The following is a 22,480-nucleotide window of genomic DNA, read 5'->3' as shown; positions in this document are numbered from 1 at the left end:
CGGGCCCCTTTGCAGTCACTCCCTGTTCCCAGCCCCACCCCCTGGCAGCCCCTGGTCCACTTCCTGTCTCTCTAGCTTATCTTCCTCTGTGTCCAGAAAACTGTGAGTTCGAGCACTTTCCCGATCCACATTTCCCAGTTACCCTCACGGGGCTCACGGGCTGCTGCCTTCTCCTGCCAGGGCAAGGAATGACGTAGAAAGGCACATAGTAGGCATATAGTAAGTATTTCAGAATGAAGACAAATTTGTAGTGTGTTTGTATTTTGTAAGAGGAAGGGGAGTGACCTCAAAGGAATGAGTCTTTAATTTAGGGGCTATTTCAGACGCTGAGGCCCTCACAAACTCACACCATGAGTGGAGCTGCCGTGCTCCTTGAAAATCAGGCTGTGGTATCTTCTAGAACGAGAGGCTCCCTGTGGGTGAGTCCAGTGGTCAGAGCTTGAAACGTTCCAGCCAGCACCGATCTTGAACTCTAGGCAGGGGGCATGGGAGGAGCTGTCCTGCCCTTTCCTTCCTGGGGTCATCTGACTCTGACTCTGGTCGCCCCGCTCCCCAGCGTTCTCACAGCTGAGTGCCTGTCCTCTCTCCAGCCTCCGGGCCCTCAGCTGTGGATTGCCTGGCATCGCCTCCAGCCCCTCTTCTAGAACCAGAACCCTCCTTCCTTTGGGGAACACTCACCTCCCTAGGATACTTATTAATTGTCTTTCTGCTTCAAACTGGCCCTTCTGTACCCTGCTCTGAGATGCTGGGGCTGGGACTCCACAGACACATTTCTACTTTGCTACTGCAAAGCTTCCGTGCTCAGCGCTGCTGAGAGGGGGGACTCGGGGGGGTCGCTGAGAGGCAGGAGGCACGTGCTCCTGCTTATGGCTTTCTGGCTACGGTGGTTGCTTTCCCCCTCTCTCAGCTTCATTGAGATACAACTGACATATTGTGTACCTGTTGATTTGATACACTTATTATTGCGGAAAGATTACCACCAGAGGGTTAGCGGACACCAGCATCATACTTGCTTTGCTTGAGATGTAATTTACAAACCGTAAAATTCCCCCTCCTCAGGGTTAGCATATCGGCAGTTGTGCAACCACCGCTGAAATCTTCTCTTACAACATTTGCATCAGCCCAGAGAGAAACCCCAAGAGCAGTCACTTCCCATCCCCACCCCCACCCAAGGCAACCACCAATCTCCTTTCCATCTCTATACATCTGCCTTTTCTGGATGTCTCATAAAAACAGAAGCACCCGATCTGTCCCCTCGTGTCTGGCTTCTTTCACTCCGCAAAATGTTGCTGAGATTGATTCATCGTCCTTTATCCCTTTTTATTGTCAAATAGCTCTCCATTGCGTGGACATACCACATTCTGTTGGCTGATCAGCAGCAGTGCGTGCGTGCCGGTGGGAGCAGCTGAATCCAGTTAGCACTTTTCCAACCCACCTTATTTCATCCGCCTCAGAGATGCCAACCAGCTGGTGCTCCCTCCTCAAAAGCCTGGATCTCAGTGCCCAGGGGGTCCTTTCTCTAAGTTTCTAAGTTTTCATAATTCTAGCCTCTTCCACCTGTGCCTACCCCTAGGGTTAGTAGCTGTTTCAGGCAGTAGCTAACTCTGTGATCCAGTTGAATTCTCTTCTTACCTTTCCATTACTCAGTGAACAACTTTACACATAAGTAGAAGGTCTTTATAGAAATTTCTGTTCAAATAACAGCTGTGGTTTCTGTCTCTTGACTGCAGCGATTCCAACGTGTGGTCTATATGGGCACAAACACTTCTGAGGGCCCTGCCTCCTTGGTTCCTGCCATCTGGAGGTCAGGGTGCTGGGCCAGGTGGACCTGTCGGGGTACTTCCCTGTGAACTTTGTAGCTAAGCTTGGCTAGAGGAGGAAGGTGAGAGGTGCCTTGCTCCTCTCCGCGGTGAAGTGCGGTGATGGTAGGCCTGGGGGCTGCCTCTGGCTGGAGAAAGCAGGCCTGGGAGGACAAGCAGGGAGCGGGAGGTAGTGGGGTGGTGGCAGATTCGAGAAGCCCATGGAACGTGCCTCCTGGCAGCCCTAGAGTCCTGGTTCCATCAGGTGATCCATGGCACAGCCCTGATTCATCTTCTCCAGGCCTAACTGTGTCAGCTAATTTCTGTCTTTCTACTCCATGTCACATCCTTTCCTGGTGCCCCTAACCTAGCTGAGTTAGGTTTCTCTGGCTTGCAACCCCAAGTATGCAAAGTCGCACACGGACTATTGGGTTTCTTGCCTCTGGATTTGTTCCTCCATGATCTAGATTTCTCCAGTGTCGATCGACTGCCTGCTGGAATCTTCACTGATCTTTCTGATCTATGCCTGGATGACAGCACCCCTGTGGGGCCAGGACTGAGTCAGAACAGCGGCTTAAGTCCTAGGGTGACCCCTACTACCCAGTGGGTGTGGACAACCTCTCTGCACGCAGGTGGCTGGCGCAGGACGGCGGCTGGGATAAGGGATCTCATCATCGACAAGGAATCAAATCAGAGCACAGACCCAGAGCCTCTGCCCAGGCTCCATTTTTAATCAAGAAGCAGTGTGCATCCTGCAGAGGGATCCAGTGCCACCCAGCTCTGGAAGCTCTGTAGGGAGATCTCCTCTCTCTGGGGGTGTTGAAATGCACACCTTCGTTCTGACTACGTGCAAATCAGCCGACCCGAAGCTGCGTTGATCCTGGCTGCGATTCAGGCATGGGCAGGCACTGCCCACCCCCCACACCCATCCACTGAGCTACAGGTTTTTATAGCAATGCAGACGAGGCCCCCCTCATGTGCTGAGATAAGACGGGATGGCCCTTTTCGGGAGGTTGGCTGTGCTCCAGAGTTGCTACTAAGGTGCTGTGGCCAGAACTGGGAATTAGAGTCATAATTCGCATATTCATGCACTCTCCGGTGTGTTTCTTCCTCTGGTTTCCATCCTCCCAAGTACCTAATAATAACTGAGCTGCCATTTGCTGAGCACTCACCATCTGCCAGGCACTGTGCTCAGCACTGTTCCATGCATACCACAGTTCACGTTCACAACCCTCTGAAGGAGATAATACTTTTTAAATAAACTTTTTAATTTTAGAACAGTTCTAGATTTACAGAAAAATTACGAAGAAAATCCACAGAGTTCTTGTCTATGCCATGCCCCGTGTCCACTATTATGAACGTCTTATGTTAATATGCTACGTTGGTCACAACGAATAATTCAATATTGTTACATATTAGGAGCTAAAGTTAGTACTTTATTCAGATTTTTTCAGTTTTTTTTTTTAAGATTTATTTATTTATTTGTCAGAGAGAGAGAGCACAAGCAGAGGGAGAAGCAGGCCCCTGCTGAGCAAGGAGCCTGATGTGGGGCTCCATCCCAGGACCCTGGGATCATGACCTGAGCCCAAGGCAGACGCTCAGCCCACTGGGCCACCCAGGCCTCCCTCAGTTGTTGTTGTTGTTTTAGGTTTATTTATTTATTTTAGAGAGGGAAAGAGTATAAGCAGGAGGGGCAAAGGGAGAGGGAGAGAGTCTCAAGCAGACTCCCCACTGAGCTCAGAGCCAGACGCGGGGCTCAGTCTCACAACCCTGAGATCACGACCCAAGCTGAAATCAAGAATTGGACTGCACCACCCAGCTGCCCCCTCTGTTTTTATATAATTTCATTTTTCTGTTTAAGGATCCCATCTAGAAGATCACATTACATTTAGGTTCCTCTTGGCCATGATAGCATCTCATGATGACTTCTTTGTTTCCGATGACCTGGACAGTTTTGAGGAGTACCGTACAGGAGTTTTGTAGACTATCTCTCCATTGTAATTTGATGTTTTTCTTGTGATGAGACCAGTCTTGATGTGTTTCGGAGGGAAGACAGAAGTAACGTGCCATTCTCATCACATCAGGGTTAATAGGATGTATCTCTGGTGGTGTTAATCTTAGTCACCTGGCTGCAGGTAGGGCTTGTCAGGTTTCTCCACTGCAGTTACATTCCCCCCCACTCCTTTCTATATGGTCCTCTTTGGAAAGGAAGTCACCATGTACAGCCCACACCTCCTTGAGGGCAGAGCATCTATATAAATTATTTGAAATTCTTCTGCATGGAAAATTTGTCTCTTCTTACCCATTTATTTACTTATTTATCTAATCGTTTCTTCATATCAATATGGACTCGTGGAAATTGACTTTGTACTTTGGGTTATAATCTGATATTACTTTATTTTGTTGCTCCAATGGTTCTAGCTTTGGTCACTGGGAGTTCTTTTGATTCTCTCCTGGGTCCCTTTGACAGGCCCCCCACTTGCCCTGTCACGGTCACTGTGAACTGGGTGGTTTCCTGTTTTATCTTTTTAGGACTTCCTTCCTTCCTGGCCCTACTAGGTACTCCAGGCTCCAGGTGTATTTCCTGCCCCAGCCCTGGAATCCACCGTTTCTCTCGGGAGCCCTGGTTCCTTTTATTGGAAAATATCAAGTAGATAGCATTTTATCCCTCTCTTACAGAGAAGGAAACTGCTGCTTGGAGAAATCAAATAATTTGCCCAAAGTCACATGGCTACTTTACTCCTAACTCTGTGCTCATTTCATTAGAAGGCGCCATCTGATTCCTGCTCCTTGTGACTTGGAGAGCATTGCACCCAGATGGGCTGTGGTTAGTGTTATTGCTGCCTCATTTCTTTTTCTTTCTTTCTTTTTCTTTCTTTCTTTCTTTCTTTCTTTCTTTCTTTCTTTCTTTCTTTCTTTCTTTCTTTCTTTCTTTCTTTCTTCTTTCTTTTTAACAAAGGAAAGTCTCTGTGTGTGGTACATGCCATGTGCAGGAAGCATTCAACTCAAATGGGAATTCTTCCAGCCTCCCTAGTTCATCCCCAACTAAGCCCAAGGCACACCCAAGCGCTGAGTCAGGAGGTTTTCGGAGAGTCTCTGCCAGGCCCCAGCAGCCTTGGAGCAAGAGCGGGTCAGCACCACCACCTGCCATCAGGCAGACCTCCCTCTTTCCCCTGGGCTGCCATCAGCAAATACCTGCTGGAGATGGAAGGCGGGACTAACACTGGAAATCACCAGAACTCTGAGGGCCCTGGTGAAGCGAGAGAGGAGACCTGAGAAATGAGAGGCAGAGCTGGCCGGAGGGAGAATTGCAGGCCGCCCCCCACCTCCCAACCTCACTACCCCACCCCAACTTCCCTATCCCCCCACCCCCAGTGCCCCAGGTAGGGCTTGGGTTTCTGCTCCCTGTGCAGTTTGTGCTGGCTGCCCAAGGGCGAAGGGGGAGTACCTGGTAGGGCAGCTTGGACAAACCTGGTGCCGCCTAGCAGCTCCTGAGCGATCCAGTCCCCAGTGGGGCCCTCGCCTCCCCTCACGCCCTTCAGTCCAGGCATGGCCCTCCCCCGGTAATCAGCTCCTTTCCATCCCATCCTTTCCCTTGCTTGCCATGTTCTCCAAGGGAGGGGGGCCGTGGACGGGTCCTGCTGCCTTGGCTGGAGGCCCTCGGCCGTGCAACAGCTTTGCCCTTATACTGCAGCCAGGGCCAGGCCCTTTGCCTAGAACAGGGGCTGGGGTTTTGGTACCACAGTGGAGGGCCTGGGGACGGCCAGTGAGGGCTCATGTGCAGACCTGGCGGCTGAGACCACACATGCCGAGCACAAGGGGGTATTAAGTTGGTGACACCATAGGGAGTTTGTCCTTTCTCTATTCCTCAAACTCTCTGTAGAATGGCACCATCTTTATCTTCAAACCGAAAGGAAAACCCAAAAAAAGAGAAGCATGGATGCATCACACATGGGGGAGCCAGACCAATTTTCCTGTGACCTTTAGACAAGAAGGGGGCGCAGTGGGGGGCGGTGGGAAGCGACAGGAGCCACCTCTCTCTAGAGGAGCGTGCTGAATGGTTCACTCCCTCCCCAGGCAAGAGGCCCCAACCCCAATTAGCAGCACAGTTGGGCACAGCAGGGTCAGTGGGGACGTGGCCTCAGGGTGGGGACCGGGGTCCGGCCGTCTGCTTGGCAGCCTTCCTCCTCTGGCTGGTGGCCCCGCTCTCTTCCCTGTCCCCTTTGGAAATGCAGCTGCCGCCTTAGGGCTGCCCGGGGCGCCCCTCTCCTGCACGTAAGGCTGGGAGGCACGGACAGCACAGGGATCCAGCCAGGGCCGCCCCTCTGCTCGCTCCCACGCCCGGTTCAGTTCCCCAGGAAGGACAGAGCAGGGCTTGTGTTCTTTCATCCGTTAAGGCCTTCCTGCAACAAACATGTGCTAAGAGTTAGGTGCGAATGCTTCTTCCTTCCCAAGTTCTGTAGGAATGAAGCTTGCTGACTAAACTAAGTGCTTCCCAGGGATGCTTGGAATTGGCCTCCCCATCTTTGAGTTTTGGCTTCTATGGTGGTCCCTGTCACTCCCGCCCCAGCTCGCCGCACCTTGTTGCATTGCTGCCGGGACTGACTTTTCCTTCTTCGCATTTAAGCAGTGGCAGGCTGCAACTGACTAACCAGTAGGCAGCATCTGTGGGGCTGGGGATTACAGAGCCCCGCGGCTCTGTTCTCCAGCACCGTGTGGCCACCTGCCACCTTCCTGTGCCCTGTAGCAGTGTGCCACTGGGCACAGCTGAGACAGTGAGGAGGTGTCCTGGAAATCCTCATCCAGCATGAAATCCAAGCTGGATGAGGAGTAGGTTAGGATGGGGGGCGGGCAGATGTAGGTTCCTCGGATGTCAGAGTGGGAGTGGCCTTTTGGGGGGCATTGAGTACAGTGCCCTCACATTACAGACCAGCTCACCTGCCCTCTCAGAGTGAGACAGCAGTGCAGGTGGAACTCGTGCCCAGGGGGGGTTTCTTCTTGGCAGGGGGAAGCTCACACATAAATACACCAGTGAGCGCACATCTGGGGACATAGAAAATCCCTGCCTGGAGCCCTCTTCTGTCCACACTCACCTCCTCAGAGAAGGTGTCTCGAAGCTTGCAGTCTATCATTCCTGTTGTCACACAATTTCGGAGATCGCTCCATACTTCTCTCCTCCATGGAACAAATCAGTTTTAAATTGTGAATCTTTAGCATGATTATTTGATGGTATTTGATGACAAGGGCCAAGAGAGGGGACTGTATCTGTGTTTGCTCATCACTGCACACAGCATGTCCAGAGGTAGGGCTTCTCAGCAGTTAATAGAAGTCAGGCTCCGGACTCTCCCCTGTGCAGCCCCTGTAAGGTTGGAAGTCATAGAATGTTCTAGTGTGACAGGCTGTGATGAGGGAAGCATTCCTAAATAAACACGACAGGTCGTTTGCCCCAAAAGACCTCAGAATGAAGGCCCTAAATATCCAAAACATCAAAAATATATTGTGATTTCTCTTTCCACTTTCTGGGGGCCCATCATCAAGAGAATACCCATTACATCGCATGTGATGGAAAAATCAGAAAACCGTTGTTTTCTGATTGTTGATGGTTTAGTTTGGTGGGTCTCAAATTCTTTTCCCAAAATGCCATTTTACCGAAAACTTTTAGAATCGGCTTGTACTTTTTGTTTTGTTATTCCCAATGACACACTCCAAGAAGAGGCTCATGCCTATAATTTTCCTAGCACGCTTCCCATTCTTCCTGAAGACACACCCCCGATCTAAGGTGGAGGCGGCCGACCCCCCTGGACGCCTGTGCTCAGAGATCAGCCCAACATGTTTCCAGGGAGCTAATTTTTCCGAGACCAGCAATTCCAACCTGTCAACATTTGCCGAGTATCCTCAGCCTGTGCTGAGGCACCGGTTACAGTGTTGAGCTGGGCCATGTCCAGAGGAGGCTGGGCATCCTGGGGCCTACATCCAGGGGAGGCAGGGCGGTGCCCGTGATGGGGGCTGGGAGATGCTCGGTTGAATAGACGGATGAGGAATTGAAGGTCAAAGGCAGGAATATGGGCATGAATAAAGTCAGGAAGCTACTCCCCAGGACAGTGAAGCTGTTGCAGAGAACGGTAATAATAAGGCATAACTATGTTGTATTGAGTGTTTAAAGTTTGTCAGGCATTTTTATATGTATTTGAGGTATATTGTTTTATTTCTCATGGCAACTCCAGGGGATGCACACACTTGGTATCCCCGTTTTACAGAAAATGAGTGCCTGAGAGGTGAAATAACTTTCCTAATGTCACCCAGTGAGAAAGGGGCAGCTGTGGGATTTGTGCCTCGACGGGCTGAGCTTGCGGTCACCCCGGACCCGCTAAGCACAGAGGGTGTCTCTGTGGGAAGCACAAAAGGCAGAGCTGCTGGACAAAACTCTTCATAGTGGACCCTCCAGAGTTTACAAGGAATCCAGTCCGGTTAATTCATTGTCGTGTCAAGACATGGCACCCCGGGCTGGGCTTGGTGAGGAGCACAGGCCTTGCCCTCCAAGGACTTGGCCATCATAGACACGGAGGGTGGAAGGCACCATACATAAATGCTCTCAGAGATTTGTAAAGAAAGTGCTAAGAGGGGAGTCACACCGAGTCAAGGAGGTCTGGAAGAAGGTGGTATTTGAGAATGTGGAGAAAGGGGGCGAGGAGATTTTGACAGGCAGAAATGGTGGCAAAGACCTGCCTGTGCACTTATCTGTTCAGGAGGATGAGGAAAGCCAGCAGCCCCCAACTGCTCCAGGGGAAGGTGCTGAGGGGCCATTTGACCAGACGCTCCGACTCCCCTCCGCAGCTTGGATCTGTGTGATGACTCATTGCCTCCATCTTTGGGGACGGTGACTGGTTAAGCCATCAGTCATGAAGCTGCCGGCACACAGCTAGGCCTGAAAGGCAAGCCCACTGAAGCCCTTGGAAGCCCAGGGAGATGGGCTTGATGAAATCTCTTCCACCTGCAGGTCACCAGGCTGACTCCGCTCCCATGCAGCAGGTTCATGGGCAAATGGTCCTTGCCAGACTGAAGACAACCCTTTCATCAGGCCTAATACTTCAACTGCCAGGTTGGGTTTTGTTTGTTTGTTTGTTTTTAAGGTTTATTTGTATTAAAAGCTAGGTGAATTGATCTGGGGCAGCACTGTCCAATAGAACCTCCTGTGATGATGCTGTAATCTGGTCTGTTTAGGGTGACAGCCACCAGTCACGTGTCACTAATCAGCACCTGGAAGGTGACCAAGGTGACTGAGAAACTGAATTTTTCATTTCACTTAATTTCAGTTCATTAAAATTTAATTGGCTCCAAGTGGCTCGTAGCTCCTGTATGGGACAGTGCAGGGCTGGGGGAGCTTGGATCAAAATGAAGAATCACATAAATTTGGGAACAAAAAAACAGTTCTTCAAATCCTCTATGACATTTCTAGGACCCTGGTCCTAGAGAGCAGGGAAATCTTACACAGTGTTTTGAAAGGGGACGAGCAAACAAGTATTTCCTCTCTAATAGGTGGGGTGTCCTGTAAACCCTGTCGGGTATCAGAGTATTGATTTACAATCCCCCTCAGGAGCTTCCTGGGTGTAATCTGAACTTGACCTTGTACTCCTGGGGCAGGGAGGAAGACGCAGGCCACTCCACGTGAGTAGGTAGCTGTTTTAATAAGCAAAGGGAACTTACATATGAGGCTTGTCTGGGGCTACACCCCTTGGGCTGCACTCACCAAATCTTAAAAGTTTATATAGAGGCCTTCACTGGGTTCAGTCACGTAGACTGCACGCAGGTGTTCTCAACACATCACCATCTCAAGGCCATGTCCTTGGTGCAGCTGCTGGGAGCAGGAAGGCATGTGGAACCCACATTCTAAGGACAGGGGCGGGGGTGAGGAGCCTCTGAGAGCCCCGGTCCAGCTCACAGGTCACCTGGTGGTCATGTCCTTTCAATGACCTTCCCCAACACAGACGCAGGGGTGACCAGTCAGTTTGAGTGTGGAAAGTATAGAACGGGAAAAAGGAAAAAAAAAAGAATACTCCTGGGACCAGGAACTAAAAATTTCAGGATGTTTGCTCTTGATCATTTTTTTTATTGTCACCATCCAAAAGGCAACTATTTTTTTCCTTTGATCACAAACCATCGTTTTATTTTGTATTTCTATTTTTTGGGAGTAAAAATTCTTTGAGTGCCTGCTATGTGTCAGACACCTTACATATGTGATCTTTAATCCTCACATCAACACCCCAAATTGGGTATGACTGAGGGATTGCATTTGAGGAAACTGAAGTGAAGAAAACTTAGTCTATTTTTTAAACTTTTTTTTTTTAAAGATTTTATTGATTTATTTGTAAGAGAGAGAGAGCACAAGCAGGGGGAGCAGGAGAGGGAGACGCAGACTCCCTGCTGAGCAAGGAGCCTGATGTGGGGCTCAATCCCAGGACCCTGGGATCATGACCTGAGCTGAAGGCAGATGCTTAATCGACTGAGCCACCCAGGGGCCCTGAGAAATTAAATAGTCTTATGAGTGGTAGCATTTCAATTTATGTTTGTTGTGTTCTGAGCCCATTGTTTAGAACGCAAGAGAGTGATGCCCCAGACAGCTAAGAGTACAGAAAGGAGCTTGACTTGGACTCCATGTAATGACCGCAGGATTGTCAATTATCAGAGTTGGAGGGGACTCAAACATCCCCCTGTCCAAATACCTATTTTACAGATGAGCCTCTGAAGCCAGTGTTAACGATTTGCCAGTGTTAACTACTTTACTGACTAGCAAGTCAGCACCATCTTGGAAAGAGGTGGGCTGGGGCGGTCACGTGTAATAATTTGCATTAAATCTACCATTTGGTTGAGTTCCAGGGTGGAGTCACAGTCATCTGTGCAGCCCAGCGTAATTCCAGAAATACTCATGATATTTACTTGTATTTTTCTAACCCAATAGAAGCTATGGTTCCCGGCTTCTATGTTCTCTCTTTGAAACCCTTGGGAAACTGCCCGACTACCTCTAGACCTTCCTAATTCTACTCCTGTTCTTTTCACTCGTCATTCTATCAGACTTTTATGATGTGCATTGACACACTTTCCCAAGAAATTTTTTCCTTGCCCCTCCCCATCTCTGTAATTCACTGCCCTTTGCCTGTTACAAGTGGTTTTCCTTGCCCGAGCAAACCATTTAGTCTGGGCAGGTTCCTTCTTTGGAGGGCTGGGGGGCAGGAGAAGGGGAGGGAATGAAAACTCTTGCTGATAGTCTTGAGCCCTCTCGGATGTGCAGGGTTAGGCACCCCCCTAGGAACATCTGCATTAATGATTTCCATCCCGTCTCATTACAAAGTGCAAACATGATATGTGATCAGGGAAATCTCCACAAAATCAGCTGCACCTTGCCGTGGCAACGGCAACCCAATATTAGCCAACCCAATATCCACTCCTTCACCTCCTTTCCCTGCTACCACAACCCTGATTTAGTTTAACAGCTTTAGATGATGAAACGTGATTAGCCTAAGCCAGCCACAACTCCCCTGCTCCCTTCTAAAGGCTAATTGACTTATCAGTCTCCCTTGCAACGGGTGGTGGCCAATGAGATCTAGTTTGGTCAAGGACATTGTGGTAGGCAGAAGAAAGATCTCCCAACGGTGTCCACATCCTAATTCTTGGAACCTGAGAATATGTTAGATTACATGGCAAAGGGGAGTTAAGGTTGTAGATGGAATTAAGGCTGCTAATCAGCTGACCTATAGGGAGAGTAGCCTGGGCCATCCAGGTGAACCCAACGAAATCAGAAGGGTCCTTACATGTGGAAGAGGGAAGCAGAGAGTGAGTGTCAGTGTGATGCAGCATGAGAAAGCCTTCGCCAGGCATTGCTGGATTTGGACATGGTAGGGTGCCACAAGCCAAGGAATGGGGGTAGCTTCTAAAAGCTGGAAAAGGCAAGGAAATGGATTCTCTCCCTGAGCCTCCAGAAGGAACGTAGTCCTCCCGGCACCTTGATTTTAGCCTGATGAGACCCATTTCAGACTTCTGACTTCCAGAACTGGAAGACAATAAATGTGTTCTTTTCAGCCACTAAGTTTATGGTCATTGTTAAAACAGCAGTAGGAACCTAGTATAGACACAGAATGGACACTCTCCTGAGGAGCTTTTGCGAAAGCTTTTGCTTTGCTTTTTCTTTTTGTTTTTCTTTCTCTTTCTTTTTATCTTTTTCTTTCCTGATGAAAGGAAAAACATGGCTGGTCCTACCCTTTCCTTCACTCTCCCTGCCTTGGAAACAGACACCACAGCTGGAGCTGTGGCTTTTCTCTTGTGACTATTAGGTCACAACATGAGGATGAAAAGACACATGTCAAGGATAATTGCGAGGAAAGAATGAACGAACCTGGCAACTTCATTACATTGTTGAGTTACTAAAATAACCCTAGAACTGTGCATTTCCAGACTCTTGTTCTGTGAGACTATGAGTCCTGTGAGACTATGAGTCCTGTGTGTTAAGCCTGTTGGTTGGGTCTTCTTGTTACTTGCACGCCCATCAGAGTTCTTCCTGAGGGGCAGATGCCCACAAACCTAAAAGAACAAAACGGCCATTTCCTAAGCACCTACTCTGTAGCACTGTAGAGAAAATATACTACTTGCCTTATCTCATGTATGGTAAGAAGGGAGACTAGGGGGCAGAAGATAGGAGCCACAGAGCCCATCTGCAGCCCCAAGGCTTAAGGAAAAGTGAATCTGGCTCCAGCTTTTAGCCGCAGCACCGCCCCCCACTCCCCACCGCCGAAAGCCTAATCCCTCTCTTTGGAGTCTGGAAAGGAAGTGGGGCTTCCAGCAACTCTCCCACCTGAGGAAGCAGGCTGACTTCCCTGGGCAAGTGCTGGGGTGTGGTGTTCTGCCACCTGACCACAGCTCGAGGCTGTGGACAGAGTTAAGAGGGGCCTCCTGACACGCCCCACCGCCTTACATTTTGGAGAAATAGAACCAGTACACCTCTCTTGGCTTTTCTCAAGACTGGAAGGCGGGGGAGGGGAGAGGGAGGAAGGGCAGGGTCTTGTTCCCTCCAGGCTGGGTAGGGAGCTGTGGTTTAGAATAGGGTCGGGGTGACTTAGGGCTGCAGCTCCCGGGGCTGCCTCTGCAGTCACCACCCTGTCCCTTGGGCAGGTGCCCAGGGACACCCATCCACACCTGTGTCCCTGGAGGGGGCAGGCTGCTGCACGCGGGGGGACTGCCCCAGCACTAATGCTGGGCAGCTGGATCCTAACTAGCAAACCGATCATTCTCCCGTGAGCCACTGGGCGCTCTGGGGCACAGCCAACTGCAAAATCAGTAAATAGGTCCCTGGCGGCCCTTCCTGCAAAGTGGTGTGGGAGCAGGAGAGGATTTGGACAACAAACTGAAAGTCCATTTATTTAATTCTGTGATATTGTGATTTATAATATGAACTATATATTTGGCTTTCATCTCCATTTCTGGCAGAGCTTCTACCCTTGGAATTTCCTGTAACGAGAGTGATAAAGAGTTCTCTTGCTATGCTCATGAGGTGACTTTTGAACTGCACCCCAGGATGGGGGCTTGGGTGCCTGGAGAACTAACTATGGGATTGAAAGGTTGGAACTTTCAGTCCCACCCACTTGACCTGGGGAGGGGGGATGGGGAGGGGCCAGAGGTTGACTCAGTTGCCAATAGCCAATGATTTAATCAATCGTGCCTCTGTGATGAAGCCTCCACAAAACCCCAAAAGGATGGGGGTTGGTGACCACGTGGAGATTTAGGGAGAGTGGCACGCCCCAGAGAGCCTGGAAGCCCTATGCATCACTTCTGTCTGGCTGATCCTGAGTTTTGTCTGTTTATAAACCTGCCATCTACTAAGTACAATGTTTCTGTGAGCCACTCTAACAAATTAATCAAACCCAAGGAGGGGGTCGTGGCAACTCCCAGTGTGTAGCCAGGTGGTCAGAAACACAGGCTGCACTTGCATGGGTGGCTGTAGGAGGGGTGGGCAGGCCTGTAGGACTGAACCCTTCATCTGTGGCATCCTACACTGTCTCTGGGTAGACGGTGTCAGAATTGAGTCGAATTGTAGGACACCAGCTGGTGTGGGAGACTTGCTTGGGTGTGTGGGGACAGCCCCTCACACACAAACACACACACGGGTTGGAAATTGGGAGCCAGAACTGTTGGCTGGTGAGAAGTGGGATCAGAGTCAGAACACTAAGGCCTCTTGTTGAGTGCCTACTGTATGCCAGGTATTGGGATTACAAGGTGAATGAAGGACGTCCTGCCCTGAGGAACACAGTCCCGTGGAGAAGCCGTGGATGAGAATGACTCCAGCTGGGCAGACGTGACAAAGTGCCGTGAGGGAGGCACCAAGGAATTTCTGAGGGAACAGAAAGGATCATAAAATCTCTTCAGCCGAAGGGCTCTGAAGGGCTCCTGGAGGATGCCCCAGGAAGCCATTGCAGCTGGAAGGGGTTGGCCTAAGGAGAGGACACAGGAGAACCGTGGGAACAGAAGGCCTGCCCAGGGCGGTAGCTGGTGCTTGGAGCTGGGTGAGCCCGGAATGCCGTGTGACAGCAGTGGCGGGTCGTCCCCAGGGAGGTAACCTGGATAGAACTGCCTCGTGGAATGTAACCTGGCTACGGGGCTGAAGAGGGAAGGAGACTCGAGATCCATTCGGTGAGCGAGGATCGGCAGGTGAGGGGAGTGCAAACATTAGTAGGGCAGAGGGGGCAGAGCAGAGGATGACTTGGATGCCGACCCTAATGCACCTGCCCTGCCCCACCACGTGTTCTCTGGTCCCAAATACAACCAGAAGAGCTCACCTCCTGACCTAGGAAAGTGTGTGCCTTTGTTCATCACCAAGCAGCACGTTCTTTGATAAAGCAAACAGAAGTTCAAAGTTTTTGAAATGTAAAAGTTAAAGCCTCATGTAATTGAAAAGAAAGAATCCTGTCTCATGGAGCACTGGGTGTTATGCACAAACAATGAATCATGGAACACTACATCAAAAACTAATGATGTAATATATGGTGATTAACATAACAATAAAAAATTAAAAAAAGAAAGAGGAAAAGAAAAAAAAGAATCCTGTCTTAAAAAAAAAAAATTTAACTTTAAACAAGCCTGGAATGATCTTCCCTAGGATTGGGCACTGAATGCAGGGTGGGAACATAGGGCCTTGTCCCCTTGCCTCTTCAAGCCCCCGGGCTTAGCTGAGCTCCCTCTTCAGATGGGCACACCGGGCTGGCGGGCTGCCCTGTACCCTGCCCATGGTGGGAGTGGGCTCAGCTCTGACACAGTCCTCTTCCGTGGGAACGCACATGCTCTGATGAGGCAGGGCAGTGCTCTAGGGACCCTGAGTGGCACTGGGTTAGCGTATGGCACCTCGGAGATACCCCCAGCAGCCTTTGGGCCCTTGGAGAGCTCAGCTGAGCCTTTGCAGGTGTCTCTGGTTGAGCTAACCCGTTCCAACACAGCCCTGCATAATCTCTAGGGACCTGTCAGGCTCTCCCTCTAGGTGGTGGATCTAAGAACATAGCTTGTAGACTTGTGACACGTTTCCTTTTCCGAGAGGACTCTTATGTCCCAGTGTCTAATTCCTTCCAGGCTCCGCCTGGCTTCTTTTAGACCCCTGCCGGGGATTCTGGGTTCTCCACTGAGGACAGGAAGAGCTGTTTGCTGAGAGGACCAGGTCTCTGGTATCTGAGCGTGAGAAAGAACCACAGCGGGGGGTCCCCCAGCATCCGTTTCTCATCAGGGGGCAGTTAGTCTTCCAAGATGCCCCCTGGCCCATGCCCTGGATGACAGAGCCCTCCTCAGCAGCCCAGCTGGGTTTAAAGAAACAAGGTAGTGTAAGGAACTATCCCTGGGTGGTCCGGGACCAAATGGACACGGAGTCCAAAATCCAGTAGAGGGAACAAGGACCGGGAAAACACAGCCCCAGTCTTTAGGGAGGCGGGCAGGGCAGCGGCCCAGATAAACTCAGACTGTTTCCTCTCCACAAAGGCCAGGATTTGCACCCGCCTTAGCTGCTGGGCCCTCTTCCCCCAAAAATAACTTTCAGAAATTCCACCATTAGAAATTTACTCCTTGTCTTGAAGCTTTCAGAAGACCAGAAGTTGTTGTTTAATGGGTATGGAGTTTCAGTTGAGAAAGAGGAGAATGTTCTGCAGAGGGACGGTGGTGATGGTTGCACACCAGTGTGAATGCACTTCATGCTGCCCAATGGTACACTTAAAATGGTAAATTTTATGTTATGTGTATTTTACCATAATTTTTAAAAATGCATAAAAATATCGGTGTAGAAGGCCTTAGCTATCATCTGGACTGCTTGCGACCAAACTCTTCCTTACAGCCAAGGGTGCATCTAAACTGGCTCTTATGCCTCAGATGGCCTGTAACCCTCCCCAGCCCTCCTCCAGCACCCCAGCTGCCCATGGTGAACATTCCAGAGGCGGCCCCCGGGGAAGCCTCCTGCCACTTCTGCAAACACCTCCCTTGTCCAGGGCCTGACATGTTCAAAGGAAGGTTCTGCCTTTGGCTCAGGTCATGATACCAAGGTCCTAGGATCGAGCCCCGCATCGGGTTCCCTGCTCGGCGGGGAGCCTGCTTCTCCCTCTCCCACTCCCCCTGCTTGTGTTCCCTCTCTCACTGTGTCTCTCTGTCAAATAAATAAATAAAATCTTAAAAAAAAAAAAAAGTAATGCTGTGTGATTCTATTTAGGTGAAGTTCAAAACCAGGCAGGGCTCACCCATGCTGTTAGAAGTCAGGCGCTTGGTTGCTCTTGGGATGGGGGCTGGAAAAGTGTGAGGTAGGGGGTGACTTCTTGGGTGGTGATGGCATTCTCTCTCTTGACTGGGGTTACAGAAGTACATTCATTTGGAGAAAATTCAACAAACTGCACACACAGGATGTGTGGACACAGAAATTTTCCTTCTCCTCAAAAACATTTAATGGGATGGAGGCAGTGGGTTCAGAAGGCTACAAAGCTTCATAAGCCCTTCCTGGGTTCCTAAAGCAGCCATTCTTCTTGGGTCCCTGGCTTGGGTGTGATTCATGGGCCTTAGTCCTGCATGCCTTTGGGAAACTGGAGCTGAGCTTCTGGGGACAGACTTGGGGACAACAAATCCATCAGCCAGAGGTCAGGGCCTCTGAGAGTCCTCTCCATCTCCTCCATCCTGTGAGTTCGGGGCCCAAGCACAGTGCCACTCTGCCCCAGCACTGTGCCTCCAGGGGCTTTCGTCAGGGAATGAGTAAGTGTGACTTGCAGAAAGGTTTGCCCACCTGAAAACATATGTAATATCTCTGAAATTCTCCACATACGGCCTGCAGTCAGGTAGAGGATGAGCAGGGGTGCTCTAGGCCTGGGGAGGGTGGCTGGGGGTCCCACTCCAGGTGTCCAGGGCACATTCTTTCAGTGCAAGGCCAAGTTCCCATCACAAAGTTCCCAGTGGGGCTCGACCCTGCTTCTCCCCTGCTCTGAGCCGTGAGGCGGGGGTGGGGAGACTGCGAACATCGCCATCAGCTGTCCCCCCCACCCGCCCCCCGAGCTGCCAGCACATCTCTGCGGCAAGAAAGCCTGGTGTTCTCTGGTCACGGTGTGCCTCAGGGGTGCCCTGAGATCTCCTGGGTGAATCTCCTCCCATTCATGGAAGAAAACCCGGGCCCAGGGAGGGGAGTGACATCGTCTCCTATCACACAGCCGGACTGCTGCTAATTAGAACCTGCTGCTCTGGAGCCCCAGGCTGGTGCCCCGTGGCTCCCTGTCTCTGCTGAGATTCACGAAGAGCACAGTCCCAGGGAGCGGCACCATCAGGTCTTAGCAGAACCTGGGGACTTGTCCAGAGACTGTGGCCGGGGCAGGGAAGACTGCTGAGGACTGTGGCTCATGGGGAGACGCAGGCTCCCTGTAAAAGCGGCAGGTACTCTGCAGGTCTGCCTACCGGCAGCCAAGTGACACTGTGAACACAGAGGTGGCAAATCTTAAGTTTTCAGAAGAGGCCACATATTGCATGAGAACTTTCCAAAGAGTTAAACAGCAGATGCAGTATCAAACAGCTTTTGTTAATTTATGCTGGGTAAGGAAGAACCCCAAACTCTCGGTGACCCACAGCAACACAGATTCCTGTGTTGTTCGTGTTCCATGTGGACTGCAGGTCTGGGGCAGCTGGGCTCCCTGCTCGGGTTAGCTGGGCCTCTGCCCACATGACTTCTTTACTCTGGGATCCAGGCTGAAGAGGCTGCCCTCACCTGGGACCTGCCACTCTTATAGCAAAGGAAAAGGAGCAGTGACTGAATCTCGTGTCTGAGATGATGAGCGCCTGTGACTTCTTCACCCTGGATTGACCAAAGCAAAGCACATAGCAAGGTCCACGGTCAACAGCGAGGAGGGCACGCTTCCCACAGGCAGGAGCACTGAATAATTGGGAATAACATCATTTCCCACAGAAGCTAATACATTGTTACTTTGGAAAGACCCAATGAGCAAATACAAGCATCTGGGGGCCAGATGAGAGCTGTGGGAGGCCCACCAGGAGCCGCTGGTGTGGCAGATGGGACTTGAGAGTCAGAGGAGTAGACTCAAGTCCCAGCTCGGCTGCCCTACTCACTTTGCAACCAGGCCGGGTGCATGGACCTCCTGGGCCTCAGTCTCCTCTCACTTGTAAGACGGGGATGAGAATACCCACCTCCTGGATGAACACAGCGCCCGCCCGGAGTCGACTCTGGGGTACAGATGTGGGCCGGAGGGCTGGAGGGGAGCCCTTGCACTCATTGACTGCAAAGAACAGAGCCGTGTGGACACAGCATGGCCGTGCCTCCAAAAGTTAAATGTAGAACTGCCATGTGATCCAGCAATTCCACTTGTGGGTGTCTACCCAGAAGAGGTGAAAGCAGGGTCTCGAGCAGATATCACAGCAGCGTCATTGACAATAGTCACCGGGTGAAACAAGCCAGGTGTCCATCAGCAGGTGAGTGGATAAACAAAGTGTGGTCTACACATACGATGGAATATTATTCAGCCTTAAAAAGGAGGGGGATTCTGATACGTGCTATCGTGTATGGATGAACCTTGAAGACCTCATGCTCAGTGAAATAAGCCAGACACAAAAGGCTGATTTCGCTTATGTGATTCCACAAATAGGAGGTGCCTAAAGCAGCCAAATTTCTAGAGACAGGAAGTAGGATGCTGGTTGCCCGGGACTGGGGGAGAAGGGAAAGGGGCGTTCGTGTTTAACATGTTCAGAGTCTTAGTTTGGGATGATGAAAATGTTCTGGAGGCGGATGGTGGTGACGGTTATGTAACAGTGAATGTACTTAATGCTACTGAACTTCAAATGCCACTACACTTTAAAATGCTTAAAATGGCAAATTTTATGTTATATTTTACCACAGTTGTTTTTTTTTTTTTTTTTTTTTTTTTTTTTAAGTGCAGAGTTGCACATTTCAGGCGCAGGCAGGTCTCTGGGTGGTGGCTGCTCGCTGCCGTCCGATGGCCCCAGCCTTGTGGGAGTTTGTGGCCACCGCTCTTCCGTGGCCTCCCGCAGGAGGCTGCTACCATCCGCAACTGTGGAAAACAATAGAGTGAGGAGAGGTGGTGGGTGCGAAATCTGTGAAGCAAAGCACGCCCTCCGACTTCCTCTCGACTGCTGTGTTCTGATCCAACGGCAGGCGGGAACTGGGCATCTGCTACGTCTTCAGCCCCAGGCTTCTTCCCTAGGGCTCTCGTGCTTGTTCTTCCTTCACTGAGCAGGTACTTACTGAGTACCTAACCTACTGCAGTCCCAGCTCTCTTCTAGACACTACACATCAGGGAACGAAAGAGAAAGGAAAAACTCCCTCCCCTCCTGAAGCTTACGTTGCAGTGGGGGAGAGAGACAAGAAACAAAAAATAAGTTAAAAAAAAAAAAAAGGAACTGCATGGTTTGTTGGAAGGTATATCTACTTTGCGAAAAAGTAGAGCAGGGCACAAGAGACTGAAGAAGCTAGTTGAGGGAGGGGGCTTGTAATCCAGTGGTCAGGACAGGACCATGGAGAGGGTGACTTTTTTGGGTAAGAGCTTTATTGAGGTATAATCCACATACCATACACCCATTTAAAATGCATGTACTGAAAACTAGTTGTAGGTAGACTTGTGCACCCAACTACCTCAATCAATCTTAGAACATCTCATCATTCCAAAAAGAAACACTATACCCATTAGCTGTAAATTCCCCTTTCCTCCCTCCCTGCAGCACTAGGTAACCGATCCACTTTCTGTCTCTAGAGTTTGCCCATTCTGGACATTTCCTATAAATGGAATCACAACACATGTGGCCTTTTATGTCCTTTATGTCACATAATGTTTTCGAGGTTCATCCGTATTGTAGCATGTATCAATACTTCATTCCTCTTTAGGGCCAAAGAACATTCCACTGTATAGATACACCACATTTTGTTTATCCATTCATCTGTTGATGGACACTGGGGTTGGTTTCACCTTTTGGTGACTGTGAATAGTGCTGCTATGAACATTCGTGTTTGAGTTTTCGTGTGAAGAAGGTGACTTAAGCAAAGATGTAAAGGAGATGAGGAGATTCACCATGGGCACAAATGTAGGGGCCCTAAGGTGTAACCCGTGTCATGTGTGTGAGGAAGAGCCGGGAGGCCTGTGTGAGGCAGAGAATGGAAAGAGATAAGGTTGGAGATAAATGGGCGGTCAAGTCACGTGAGGCATTGGAAGCCTTTGTAAGGATTTGGGTTTGAGTTACGTGAGAGCCATTGGAGGGTTTTGAGCAGAGAAATGGAATGACTTGACCCTGTCTACATCCTCTATTTTACTTGAAAGTGTTCTCGGAGATGATGAAGAAGAAGAGGAAGCACGGGCTAGGACGGGAGAAGGAAGGAAGAGTGGGGAGCCCCTCAGAGGCCAGGAACACCGAATGAGCTGAGGAGGGGCCGCCATGCCTGACACCCATTAGGCGCGGCAGGGTTGACCCTGGGAGAGCAAGAGGCAGAGGGAGCAAGAGACGGACAGGCTTCCATGTTTCTGTCCTCCCTGACGAACATGGCTACGTACTTCTCCAGGACACTCCTCTGAGAAGCACGGCCCTCCGACACGCTGAGGTGGGCAGGTGATGTCGCAGGCCGGGAGCTCTACCCCCTCTGCCATCTCCTCTCCCTCCAACACCCACCCCTCTCAGCTCACGGTAACCTGGCTTTCACCCCAGGGACTCTACTCAAACAGCCGTTTTGATTACCAGAGATCTGCTAAATTGCCTTCTCTGCCACCTGGTGTACACCATGTAGAGTTTGCTAGCAAAGTATGCAAGTAGCCGGGCACCAGGAGCATCTCCCTCAATGGGGGCCAGGTCAAAAACGCAGAATTCCAGGCCCAGCCCCAGACCCAGCCATGCAGTCTGCACCCTAACAGGATGCCTGGCTTTGAGAAGTACTGTTTTTTTCTGCCCATCTTTAGGAGCTTCTTTCTCTACTCTGTTTAACTAAGGAGTGCTGGTGGGTACATGATTTTCCTTCTACGCCTCAAGGACGGTTAAACAATGGGCACAATTAGAACCCCAACCCTGGGCTTTCCTTCTCTGGTCTTGGGCTGCTAAGGCCAGGTCCCACTGGGGAAGAAGTCAGGATATGAAAGGAAAGGAGCCAAAGCACAGAGGCTGGAAGTGGATCCCTGAGGCTGGTCGCTCAGTTAGGATCTCTCTGTTGTAAGTAGCTTAGTTTTCCTGGCCAAGAAGAATTTCTTTGAAGGATACCAGATTTTTACAGAATTGATAGAAGTCTGAAGAGCCAGGCTTGGAAATAGGTGGGAATCTGGGCCACTCCAAGGCCTAAGAAGCAGGATAGACAAGAATGGCCTTATGGTGGACAGAGTGCACGGGAGGGCAGAATCCTACCCTTCACCTTTTTCGTTTCATTCTGCTGGAGATTCGGGTTCCAGGGAGGCCTTGCAGATTGGCCCAGCCAGAGGCACAGGCTTGCTCCTGAGCTAGGGATAGGCCCTGTCAGGCTGTATTTGGGAGGAGTTAATGCCTCAAAAGGAAACCTGAGCGCTGTTAGGAAGGGGGCAGAAATGGTAGAAGCTCCCAGAACAAGAAAAGTCCTTTCAGAGGTGTCACTACTTGGTGGCAATTGATTATGGAGCCAATCACCCCGGTGTCCTTTATTCTCTACAACCTCTGCTCTAGTAATTCTCTCTGTTACTTCTTGCCAAATTGTCATTTTTGCCTTGAGTTTCCCACACTGTTGCACAGAACCAGCCCTATGAAGATATTCTCAAAACCCAGCCAATGGCCCCGCATTGCCTGCAGGAAAAAGTCCACATTTCTTGGTGGGCATCAAGCCCTGGCCTTACCTGGTTTTCCATCCTTGCTTTTCATTTTGACCCCCACCCTCGCCAAATATGCCCACGTGACACTGGGCACATTTCCAGACTTTGTCTTCCCAGCCCGGGCCTGTCATGTCACCATACCATTGCTGGAACTTGAGCCCACTCCCTTCGCGCCCATCACCCAGGATCTCTCCACATCCTGAAATCCTCCCGACTGTCTGCATTTCACCTGGTCCTTCCAGTCAATAGGCTCATCCCACGTGCCCCACATCCCATGGCCTGTGACACTGAGCCAAAACTATAGGCCGGGGATCCATGGCTCACCTGGAAGGCTTAGTTACTCTGGAGCTATCTGTA

The sequence above is a fragment of the Eumetopias jubatus genome, unplaced genomic scaffold, assembly GCF_037043125.1.
Source record: "Eumetopias jubatus isolate StellerSeaLion01/CBP00866 unplaced genomic scaffold, mEumJub1_p1.0 scaffold_7, whole genome shotgun sequence".
Lineage (NCBI taxonomy): Eukaryota > Metazoa > Chordata > Mammalia > Carnivora > Otariidae > Eumetopias > Eumetopias jubatus.
Note: the sequence above shows the minus strand (reverse complement) of the source record.